Source organism: Psittacula echo (genome assembly GCF_963264785.1).
Source record: "Psittacula echo genome assembly, chromosome: 1".
Classification (NCBI taxonomy): Eukaryota; Metazoa; Chordata; class Aves; order Psittaciformes; family Psittacidae; genus Psittacula; species Psittacula echo.
Window position 1 is genome coordinate 51,090,381 of NC_137735.1, and position 12,625 is coordinate 51,103,005.

General features: G+C 36.0%; 1 protein-coding gene across 2 annotated transcripts in view; it reads left to right on the forward strand.

The window, feature by feature from the left end:
• The window catches only part of GRID2 (glutamate ionotropic receptor delta type subunit 2), a gene marked incomplete at its 5' end in the record, with an annotated part of 729,364 nt that overhangs the window by 202,159 nt on the left and 514,580 nt on the right, over positions 1-12,625 (forward strand). The window lies entirely within an intron of this gene.

Genomic DNA, 12,625 nt, shown 5'->3' on the forward strand with positions numbered 1-12,625 from the left:
CACCTCCATTAGCAGGCTACCCTGAACAATGAGGCCAGAGCCAACAGCTTCAGACAGAATGTGATTATTCATTGTTTCTTAAATTTAGGACCTGTGTGTATTTGAAGGCTGGAGCTGATGGCAGACATCAGCCCTGGCTGAACCACCTGTCTGTGTTCACACAAACAACGGACATGCTAGGAGGATTATGAGATTAATGTTTCTACCATGTGCTCTCTAATTCTTTAGTATTTATTTAAAACACACTAAGCACTGCTTATTTTATGGTTGAACAGTTGTAGCAGTGTGTTGGAAGTTACATCTATTGTTGGCTATTTAACCCCTACGATCGTGGAAAGCAGAGTGTGTCATACCTGTCACAAAAGTACAACAGCAAAGACGAGACCAAGCACTGAACCTTTTGTATTATTGTTATTACCAGTACATTCCGCAGTCGATGTCAGTGGCCTTGATTAACACAGGGTGAGAGATAAGCTCTTTTGAATTGATGCTAGCAAAGTGCCAGGGAATTCAGAGTAGCACATTCTCTGGGCATTGCTTATTCCATGATACCACAGTGCTTGCCTATTGTGTTTTTATATTACCCATTTCCCAGTGATTGATTTTTAGAGTAACAGAGTGTATTCCTTTCTATTGTAAAGAGCTTAAATATGTTCATGGATATTATGCAACAAAAAGCAGCAGACTTTTCTACAAAAAACAGCTGAATGCTGTAAATGGTTTTGTGTTTTTTTTTTTTTTTTTTTTTTGATTAAGAATCAGTTACTGAAGGAACTGGTTATATGCACTGTACAATTCAAAGATTCTCTCTGCTCAAGAAGGCTGACATAGACAGGGGACAAGTCAAGTAGTGTTTCTTAAGATAAGATCAATATTTATCAGCAAAATCAATGGTTATGAATTATTTTCCTTCTCAATTATTATTGAAAGTTTACGTTTTATCAATTTCAATGAAGACTAGTAGCAAAGAGGGGAGGAAATGAACCAGACTGTATTTATTATGTGGGAATGTGCAATTTCAATCTGGTCTTTCAAAAGAAAGTGAAAAGTTTGCATAAAAAAATCACAGAAATTTGCCGTGAACACAAGAGCCATAACAGCCAGTCAGGAGCACCCTCTCCTCTTGCTTATATACTTCTCAAATCTTTTGCCATTCTCCAGAAAGATGCCATTTCTCTGGTCTCCAGGATAGACCTGCTTTATTGCTTGTGTGATCTGGGCATGGGACTTGGTTCGTATTCATCTGAGATTAGAGATCCTTCCCAGTTCAATTTGTTCTCCGTTTAAATTATTTAGAAGTGCTGGTAGTTGTCTGTGTCAATCTGAAGTGTGTATCACCTTTTTGTCAAACGGTCAGCCCAGAAAGTTTCTAATTCTTACAGTTCAAATTCCCAATATCATTTGGAATAAGTTTGGGAAAAGAAAAAATGTTGCTTCTGCTTTTAAGTTCAAACCAGAAGTTGTTACAGGAATATTCCTGCCAATTTTGGCTGTGTTAAGTCTTCTCATCAAAAGGCCCAAAAGTACAGATACAGAAAGCCAGGATGCAAATTCCCACCCTACCTGATTCAAACCCTGATCTCAAATATGCCATATTCCTGCTTTGTGTTCTTTGAAATCCTCTAATTTATAAGTGTGCCACATTGTATTGGAAATTAACTACTCATTAGATCTGGATTTTGAGCCTTGCTGTCCTGTGGTGTAGATGAGTGACATTAAATAATGTTTACTTATTTGTAATAGTGCCAGGCAGAGGAAAAAGTTCATCTCGGCAGCAAGGCAGCAGCTAGGACACTGGCCTCTATTGAAGGAGGTGTAGGTTCAAGTGCAGCCAAAATTGGTCTTTTCAGGATCTTGTCTTGGGATCTCTCAGGTGGGAGTGGGATGATTGGCAATTCTGCTTAGCAGTATGGCTTTGCTTTTTTTGCTTTATTCAAGCAAGAAAAAAAAGCCTTCATGCACGCATAGGAACTTCAATAGCCTTTTAGCTTTTGTGCTGAGCAGTGGAGACTCACAGCACAGAAGTAGAGGGGTACAGCTCGTCATCCCAAACTGCAAAACCTCATTTATCAGCAAGGAGGCTTTACACTGAAAATCTGCTAGTGTCAAAATAATTCCATACAAATAGTAATAGTCTCAAAGACTAAAATTTTTCCCTCAAATCATCATCAAAATTTCAAGGAACAAAAAGCCTATATGACAGATACATAATTTGATTTATAGGTATATATAACAGAGGTCTAAACAAACAATTCAGAGCACCTCTGAAGTTGAATAGAGAATAACACCCTTTGTTGCTTTCTTGAACCTTCCCACAGTGCTCAGTGGGAGGCATATAATTCCCTTTTAGACTGCAGGAAATTCAGCTGCATAGCAAGCTGAGGGATTATTTATGAAAATCTTTAATTATGTGAACAGTTCCTTATAGCTCTCCTTAATCTCTCTAGTTCTATTCTTAGCAGAAATTTACAAAATGCAATTCTCTACCTCTAAAGTAAATAGACTTGAAACACTACGCACAATTTCTAGAAAGACAGTGCTTGGAACCCTTCCTTTTCTTCAGATCAGATTTACTTAAGGATGGGTGCTCTGTTTTAACCACTTTTTTCACTTGCACTGTGTAGATACCTTGCTAGCAATGTCATTTAAAATAACAAAACAGCCATCACTTGGATCTAGCTAAATACTGCTAATGATTCTGGGAGTGCTAGTCCTGGTGGCCATAGTCAGAGGTATCCCAAATAGCATGTCGCTTACCTTGAGCAGGATGCTACTAAAAATACTGCTAATAGTACTTGGGAGTCACTGAAGCACTCTCAGCAACTTTGTTTGTTTGTTTTTTCTTTGTGTTAGTCTTTCCACCTCGCACAAATTGTACAGGAGAACGTGTCACATGTAATGGTGTCCCTGAGGTGAACGTGAAGACCAACTGCTAGTTTGTATTCTCTGGGATGTCAGAAATGGCCCATCTCATTAAGCAGTTTTGTATTTTGATTTTTGTATACTGAAACAAAATATCTTTGGACATTTCTGAGATGAAAAATGTTCACTCCTTCTGCAGTGCCACACTGAAGTACAAGGATGTAGTTCAAACTGATTAGAGAGCTTGGAAATGAAGTGACTATATGTCACAGCATACATTTGCAGAGAAAACAAGCAAAACAAAGGGGAAAATAGGTAATGAAAATGAAGTAGAAGTGAGTGCTATTTTTGTAATGTTACTGGACTATGCATGCACGCCAATTTTTCTCAGACATTTCATTTTTCATAACTCATGTTTCTACATATTGCTTCTTTTAATGTTATTTTCGTGTTCCACATTAAAAATCCCTCACATTCAAGAAGATGTCATACTCACTTGCCATATTGAGAATGAAAAACTCTGAGTGACCCAGTATGAAATGCTCACGTTGCTATGAAAAACTGAAACTAAGGGTCAGTGTGGTTTGAATTGGTTTGCACAAGGACACATTGGATCAGTGGAATCAGAGGACAAGTCTTTCATGTTTTGCTTTCACAGGAGAGAGTAAATAAGACACAGCCTGAATCCTACCATTCATAAAGAGCTATGAGAAATCAAGGCAAGTTTGGATGCCAGTTAATTAAAATATAAAAAGGAAAGTAATTATGAAATGTAAATAGCCTAATGAAGTGAAAATTGGAGGGTGCATGGTTTTTGAGTCAATAAAACTGGAAATTTTGAGGATTATTCTTTTTGTACTACATTAAGCCTTTAAATCATATGCATTTGACTGGCTTAGCTTTGCTCAAAGATGTACTAGTCCCAGTAAAAAATAAACTGCCTGTTATTACTGTATTTTTCTACACTTCTATATCATTAGAAACTCTTTGCACATGAGATTTCCCAGAAGTAAAATAAACGAGTTTAGTATTTAAATTACTAATTAAATGAAAGAGGATAAGTGGAATTTCTCTGCGCAACTTGGATTGAAAAATTCTCTAGGTTTACAATATAACTTTTATGTCTTCATGGCTGTGGAATTTCTGTACTAAAAGTATTAATGCAACTTTTTAAAATATAAAATATTAATAGTAAAGAAAAACTTTAATATTTAATAGGAAAGTTCTCGTTGTAGTAGTTGTTCTTGCAATTTTTTAAAGTGGAGATAATTCTGTATAACATAGCATGGCTAAAAATAAGGCATATTTTAAAGTTGTAGTCTGTTGAATCAAGAAATTTAGAAGCTAATAGTAGAAAAACAAAGGATGTGTGTGATGGAGACTGAAGTAATCAGTAACTTTTCTCTGGCCCTTCTTCCCTTCACACTCTGACCTGTGCATTGCTCTCCTGTTTTGCTCATCTCTTTCTGTGACACCTCTTTACCTGTGTTTGTGTTAGCACAGCTTTGGGTGCTGGGGGAACACAGATTTCCCCAGCCTGTGCTCTGGGCTGCCCCCAGGCTGTGTGAACGTAGCAAGCTCGGTCCTGAACCTGAGCTAGATAGCCCGTCTCTTTGAACAGATTGTTTCCTCGGTCTCAAGGCTTTGCTAAAGGCAGCCTCTCACTCTTTTGGTCAACACGGGCAAACATATGCCTATCTAAAAAATGCTGTCTACTCTTTTGTGTGTCTGTGCTACACGCTGAGTCACTCTGAATTTGCTCCCTTGTCTTTTGTTTTATACTGCGATACTGATGTAATCTGTTGTGGGTTTCTTTAATTCTCTCAACTGTATCATTGAAAAATCATCTTATTTCTTGAGATGCATATCTAGTTGCTAGAAGTTAAGATTTTCATACTAGCAGAATACATTCACAGTAATGTGAATTAGCTCCACTCTGAAAAATACTGTTAAAACATCCCAGTTCTAGCTGGGCTCTGTGTGTAAACTTATTTCTTCTTCTGCAGTATGTGTGTCTGATATTTCAGTTGTGCCTAATTTCAGTGATCTAACAAGCTAATATCAAGAAATACATTCCCTTGGTTAAGATCTGTCTGCAGGTAAGCTCAGTAGTCTCTTTTAGCATTATTTTTTCATCATAATGAACGTTTCATCTTTCAGTCAGCCATAAGACCTACTGTGTGGATGTTCATCTGAATCTTACTGTTGGAAAGATTGCTTCAATTTCAAAATGCAAAGTGAGCATATCATTGTGGTGATTTACAAAAAAGTCATGGTGTAAATGTTTAAGATGAAACACAGTGTTAAGCTTTTGGTACACAGCAATAGACAATTTACGTAAGTGATCAGCAAAAGGTATTTTTGCAGTAAAATTTTGAAATAAAATTGTAACTAGATGCAACATTCAGTGCTAAGTAGTAATTCTGTAATATCTTAAAAGCTGTGATCATACACTGAAGAGGCTGTAGCAGCTGCAGGTTTCTAGGAATTCTGTGATGACAGTGGAGAAGTTTAAATGGTCAGGTGAACACTGGGCAATGTTCATCTTGCTAGGTAAGTATCCTAATAGGGAAACAAACTATTACAGTGACCCAGTGAAGATTTACTACTTGATAACATGATGACATTGTTAAAACACCTCTGAATCTGTGAAGTCCTGACTCATTGTGTAAGACTGCTCACTGTTTGAGATTTCTTTTCCTGCGGGTAAAAAGAAGATGACAGACAGCAGTCTTCTATTCAAGACATTTTATTTCACCTGTTCTTTCTGGGAAATATAGATGGCTTAGGGTAGGATCTTAAAAACAAACAAACAATTCTGAATTCATAGAAGCCAAAATCAATGGCCTGTGTTTTTGTATGGGAGGGCTGAAGGGGCCAGCAAGATGCCTTGAGCAGGAACCCTGAGGAAGTGAATAATTTTGAACGTCTGGACATTTATTCGGGTGATTGTTTTGAAATGTATAAGTGTTAGATAATTAACACTCAGATTATTAATATGATCTCTGCCACCTTACCATCTGGATGTCTCCCAAATGCTAATGAATGCATCCATACAACATGGTAGTTAAAGAAAAGAAAAGAAATTATCTCCAGTTTTCAGGCAGAGAATAAATTTTGAGTATTGCTGCATTCCCAAATCTGCCAAAGACGGTAGAGAAATTATCTGTGATTTGCCTAAAGTGAAAGAAATAAGAAATACGTGACAAGGCTGGGAATTAAACCCACAACATTTGGGTTCTGGGGTGGACCTTACCTCTGTCTTCCTCAAGAAGTTTTGAGAACTATAAAAGCATCCTGTCATCCCACACTTTTCATCTAGAGGTATCAGAGGGTATTTAACATTGCTAATGTGAATTCTAATTCATGTAAATTACTTCACAAGTGCGGCACATTTCTACCCAAACAGTTTTTATTTCACTGACTACTTAGCATTTAGTTCAGCTGTGGGGGATGATCCATGCTAAAACATACCTGAGATAATATGAAAACAGCAGTATTTTATGGAAGTGATACAGGAATAATATGTAAATAATAGTGCTCTGGTGACAGTGATACATAACAGCCACTTGTTTTTCTTCTAGTGAAGTGAATACAAGCTAAACATGTTCATTTTATGCTACTAAAACCTCAAAAGACACCATGATTATTTTAGTCTTTCCTTCTTATTTTCCATATACTTCTGGTTGGTAAGTGGTATGTTAACCTCATTCAGAGGATTCCCCAGTTCCTATCTAAAAGAGGAAGCAAGGATTTAATCAACCCTGTCCTCATTAAAATCTTTCTAATGTAATCTGTTGTTCTCAAAAAGCTTAGCCTCAAATCTACTGAATGTATTTTAATTATGTTTTAGATGGATTGTGTCTGCAACCACGTGGTTGCTGAAGCAAATTAATCCATTACATCAGCCAGTTGAAATTCTTTGTCTGTGTGAGAATAATTATGAAAGATTCACAGAAGATTCACAGACTGGCTAAATACTCAATACAGTTTTTGGGACAGTGGTTTCTTATGCTATTAAAAAAAATAAAAGAAGAAAGAAAAATAAAAACAACATATGCTTCAGTGATGCGTATTTTTAGCTCACAGAAGTAGGTACTAGGGATGGTACTTAACACAGGTGCACTCAGCAGTGAAGCTATATTTATTTATCTAATTCTATCTAAAAATCTCTATAACACATAATAGAATTGCTACAATTAGGAATTTACTTACGAAAAACATTCAATAAACAGTAGCTGCAGTATATGATGTTAATAGAAAAAATAAATTTTCAGTTAAAGTGTGCTATCATTGAAGAGTTCATTTTCCACTGCAAATGAACACTTCCTGTTTAATAAACAAACATTAAACAACCAGGGAAGTCATTGTGTTGTGTGTTGGCCAATTCATTAATCATTTTTTAAATCTTGCTAAATAGCTTATTGTCTTCAAAGTACCATTAATGACCTCAATTAGCTTTGAAGTGTATCTTTTTTGTCTCTGATTACGCCTGTAATTTTGAGCCCAAGAGGGTTTTCTAGACTTCAGCTGTGTTCATTCACCATTTCAAACTAAAATCCAGCCCCAGGCCTTCTCTAACTGCCTGTATCCATGAAAGAAATCTGGAACATGGTCACCACTTTTCTCTCTCCTCCCACGCGGACCCCTTGGGTTAACGGGAATCTGTAAACCTGGTGGACCTGTTGGTGTTTGATTAATAAAAAGTATGGTTGTGGTCTTCTTGTGGGTCTTTATGAGGAATTATGGTGAGCGCACGGTTAGACTGAAATTTCTAAAGAAAAATATTTGAGTAAACAGGCTGACGTTGAAAAGGGTTGAACATTCAACAGCTCATGGGTTGTTACTCTATACTTGGAAGTTAGGCCTATTCTTTTGGCAGCTAAGTATGTATTTAGGAGCTTATCTACAGGGTATCATTTTCTGGAAATCAGAATGAGATTCTCAAGGAATCTGAAATACCGATCCTCATTCCAGTAACTGTTCTTAATCTATTATCATCTTCAAGTCTTGGAATAGGAATGTCATCTATGAAAATGCAAGGCAGGGGAAAAGAGGATAAGAGGAAAAGTCACACTTAGAGAAGTAGTGAAAGGAGGAAATATTTCACACTCATTATTTTTGCTCATGCTTTACTATATTTCACACATTATTTTTGCTCATGCTTTACTATATATCTTTGTTCTCATTCCTTCTTGTCCATTTATGGGAGGGGGATGTTTCCAGACAACAAGGATGCTGTAGAAATATGAAGTAGCAAGACCATTCAAGACACTGTTAAAGTTCATTTCAGAGTAGTTACCTCACTCTGGGCATGCTCAAAGTAGATATATCCATTTTCCTCATTAGTTAGGGAGTGCTGATGCAACAGAGAGTTTTCCCCAGCTGCAGATTGGTTAAGAGCCCTGGTCCCCTGGGGCCCTGCAAATAGTACTGAAATCTCAACAGAGTTTGGCATTCAAATGCACCTTGGCCTGTGCTTTTTTTTTTTTTTTAATTCTTATTGTTATTTTCTTCCTGGTGAAGAAAAACCATGTGCTTGACAGGGTAAATGACTCCATTTGCATTAATTCTTTTTTTTCCTATCTGTAAAATACTTTGGAGTCAAAAAGCTGATTATCTCCTTAATAATCATGGGTAAGATTTTTAAAGTAGGTTTAAATATACTAGAGAGACAGAAGTGGAAATATCTCATAGCCATACCTCCAAACATATGCCCATGCCTGAAGGCATCTACAGTGGGGGCATTTCAGTTCTAAATATTAACAATTTTTATGTTGTGTTCTGTTATACTTAATGAGAAAAATTACAGTTGTGACTTGAAAGACACCATTTATGAGATACATAAGCTCAATTTCAAGATAATTTTTATACTTCCAAATACTCTTATGAACATACTGCTTTAACCTTACCATTGCTTTGCTATGGAGTGGGAAAAGGAATGAAAACATAAATTATTAAAGTTAATAACAGTGTATACGGTCTTACAAACGTTGCTCAAATTTCATACTTAAGGTTAGTGTTTAAGTTGTATTCATTTATTGAATTGATTCTTTCAAACCAACTCAGCTTTGCTTTGACATTCACATTTGAAAAATGAACTCCAGTTAATACTACAAAATCTTACATGATTTGGCATTAAAAGCAAATGTTATTTCATATCAGTTACATTGTGTACAACCTTTAGATTGCTAAATTAAGGAGGAGTTCGAGGTCTGTGTTGAAAACATGAAATTGATGACATTTAAATTGTTAGTTCTTTCTTAGGTGCACCTTTCTAGACGTCTGAAGTTTACAAGCTTTTTCTATGCCATGTATAAGCTTTCTGTGTCTTTGCTCTGATTTAAAGGGAAAGTGTTTTTTCTGATGAGCATTACCATTGTCCTCGGTGAGGTTGTCTTACATTGCAAGACAACAATCTGTTGCAGTAAATTCAAACTAATTAGAAGTCAGTGAAATTGAGCATAAATTTTCCTTAGCATTTCTAATATCCTTTCACCCATCCATTTCTGTGAAAAATGCGGGATAAGGCTCATAGGGGGCCATGTATAGTGCTTGTCTGTGTATTATCAAACTTTATTTTTATTTAATTCAAAATGTTTTGCCTGCAGGCTGCTCAATATGTTTGTTGACCTGTTTTCTCAGCTGATGGTTGCACCTTCAGTCATAGGAAAATTGATTAAATATGTTCTCAAAACTGTGAAGAAGAAAGCCTGCAGTTAAATATTAAAAAAATACATATATTAAATATATGCATCAAATAAAGGTTACTTATCTGCTGTGGAAGCATTTTTCTAGAAAGATCTTCAGACTGAACCGATGTCTACAAAATCAATAAGTACTTTTAACTGTAATCAAGTCTTGAAAAATATTGGGTTTTTTTCTATACAGAAATATGTCCTATTGCCATAAATATGTTTGGGAAAGTGAACCCTTCCTCCCCCAGCTCAAGGAAAAGAAACTTACTTGGGTTACAGCTTCTTTGAAAAAGGCTTGAATAGCCTTTTAATGCTGCCAGTATTAAAATCAGTTACTGATTTAATTCTTGGAATACGATTATAATTTTTTTCTCTTTACTCTGATTAAGGGGGAGGGAAATTAAATGTTTCCTTTAAGGCCAAAACAATGTACAAAACACTAGCCTTTCTCTTGACTTCAGAGACAAATGCATTGTGTGTGATATTTCTTGACTTTATGGCTTTAGATCTCCTATATTTTAAGTTTCTGACCTATTGGAAATTTGTTATTCAGGAGCTGAGTGAAACTTAAAGAAATGCTGAATGATGAATGATTATAGGTTGCCCAAAGAAGTGGTAAATGGTCCATCCCTGTCAGCATTCAGGGCCAGGTTTGATGGAGTCTTGAGTGACATGCTGTAGTGTGAGGTGTCCCTGCTTATGGCAGGGGGGTTAGAGATAGATGATCTTTCAACCCGAACCATTCTATGATTCTATGAATAGCAGTACAGTTCTTTTGCACAGCAAAGCGGGAGGGTGTGGTATGATGCTTTTTTTTTTCTCTAATGAATGGATCAGGTATTTTTCCTAACTGATATCTTTCAAAACAAGGGCTTTTTTTTCAAAACAAGCAGTTTCTACCTGCTTGCCTAAATGAAAGTGTGAATGCTTTTGTGAAATCTGGAAGGTAAAGGAAAAAAGAAACGGGTGATAAGCTGAAAGGAATTAAACCACATAAAACTTGTTGGAAAAGAAGTACCTTATAGAATTGCTGTTTTAGAACTGATTTTTCATTTCAACACAAAGGTCTCATACACTTAAAAAAAAATAGACTATATATAGACTGGCAGAGAAGGTAATGCATAGTCTAGATTTGTTTTGAGGAATGTAAATGTAAAATAGTTCTACAGTTAAATATTTTGGGAACTGCTGACATAATCAGTGCATCTAATTTATGCAACACTCTCCTTTAAAAATATGCATTTGAGTCATTTTTTATTTCTGTTATTTTGGCATAACTGAAGAACAACTCCATTTTTTTCTTAAGTGACATCAGTAATTAGGCAAAAGGTTCCTTATTTAAAGCAAAGTTATTCCCAGCAACTTTCCCAGTTAAATGGTCCCCAGCTCTCTCAGCTATGCATGATCCTCACCCTAAGAAATTTATATTCGTTGGAATGAGTCCTTGGTGTCACCTGGATCAGAGCACTGATAAATATTTGAAAGGTAAACTGTCATTTGAAATCTGGAAGAGTATTCTGTGGAATTCCGTTAGATTGGAGAATGTTCTTGGGTTCCTCAAAATCTTTTATGAAAAAAAAAAGAAAAATATTATATAATGTATTAATTTCATCCCAATTGATCTGTTGTGTGACATGATTCTCATCTGTTAAGGTATGTTGTCTTGTGTCAAAGTTAAATGTAAGATAAATCACTAAAATACTGTGAGTGGCAATCATTTTTTGCGGGTAACTATTTGCATCAAAGTCTATATTGGATGAGGTATTAATGTATGTGTTCTCTCTTTTGATCTTTCTAGATGTTGAAGCACTAGCCATGGTGTTTGCAATATTTTTGTTTAATTTTTTTTTATTAAGTTTACAAAGCTAGATGTAAGCATTGAAGGTTCTCAATGGAATTAAATATTGAAGCACCCTGAAGCTACTTTTAGTGCTGCAAAATGAGAAAATGGAGATAAGAAGGAAAAAACATGCTCAGCATGTAAATTTAGGTTTCCAAGTAATAGGATTTGGCTTGGAACCAGTTCGTTGTAATTTTTTCTTTTTAATTTTTTTTTTTTTTTCCTCTCCTCGCCTGTAGTGTTTAAAGCAGTAAGAATGTGCCAAGGAGTATTAGGTTTTTATAGCAGCGCTATACCACTGGAAACAGGAAACTGACACAGCAGGCTGTCTTTGACTATTGTGTGCAAGGTTTCTGGACATTTCTTGAATGGGAATTGTGTGGCTAACAGTCAAACCACTTTTGTCATTTGTTTGGAACAGACAGTATCTGCTGCAGTCTCATTACTCTCTTTCAGTTTTATGCATGGAGGAATTCAGTGGGAATTTTGGCCTGTTTTTCCTACGGAGATCTGTTTGAGGCATGTGTGAGCTTCCTATCTCTGGTTTCCTACTGAGTCCATGGTTTGGTTGTTGGACTCAAAACGCTTTTGATAACAAGCCCAGTTATCTCAAATCACGTATCTGAATAACCATGAAGCATTTCCTCTCAAGATATCACATTCCTGACTTTCCCTATGCAACGTGAAAGAATTATATTCCTTCCGATTGTCTGATAGCACTGAAGAGCTTCGCTACTACCCTTCCTATGTCTCTTCTTTCTAGGAAAGTTTCCACATCTCAGAATCACATGAAGGCTTTGGACAAGTTTTGTCCAACCTCTGCCACATTTGTATATTAATATCTATTATAATCTACTTTATTCTAGCTGCTTCTTCTGTTTGTGATTCTTATACTTTCTGGAGTTTTTGTGATAAATTTCAGAACAAAAATTGAGTTCTATATTTAGAACTTGTAGTTCACCATGGAAAATGCTGTGATTATGCAACTGAGTGGTGTAATAATGAAAATTCGGTGTCAGTATTCAGTATTGGTACTACAAGTTGAATTTTCTGCTGGTTAACACAATTGCAAAACATTAAAAAAAATAATTGTGGGAATAAACAGTGGAGGGGAAGGAAATTCAGTGTTGTGTTGGACTGCTAGTACAATTTATATCTGTGAATCTATTTCCAAAGCAACTGGATAAATTCTGGTCTCACTTCAGCTTTACTTTTTCCAGACACT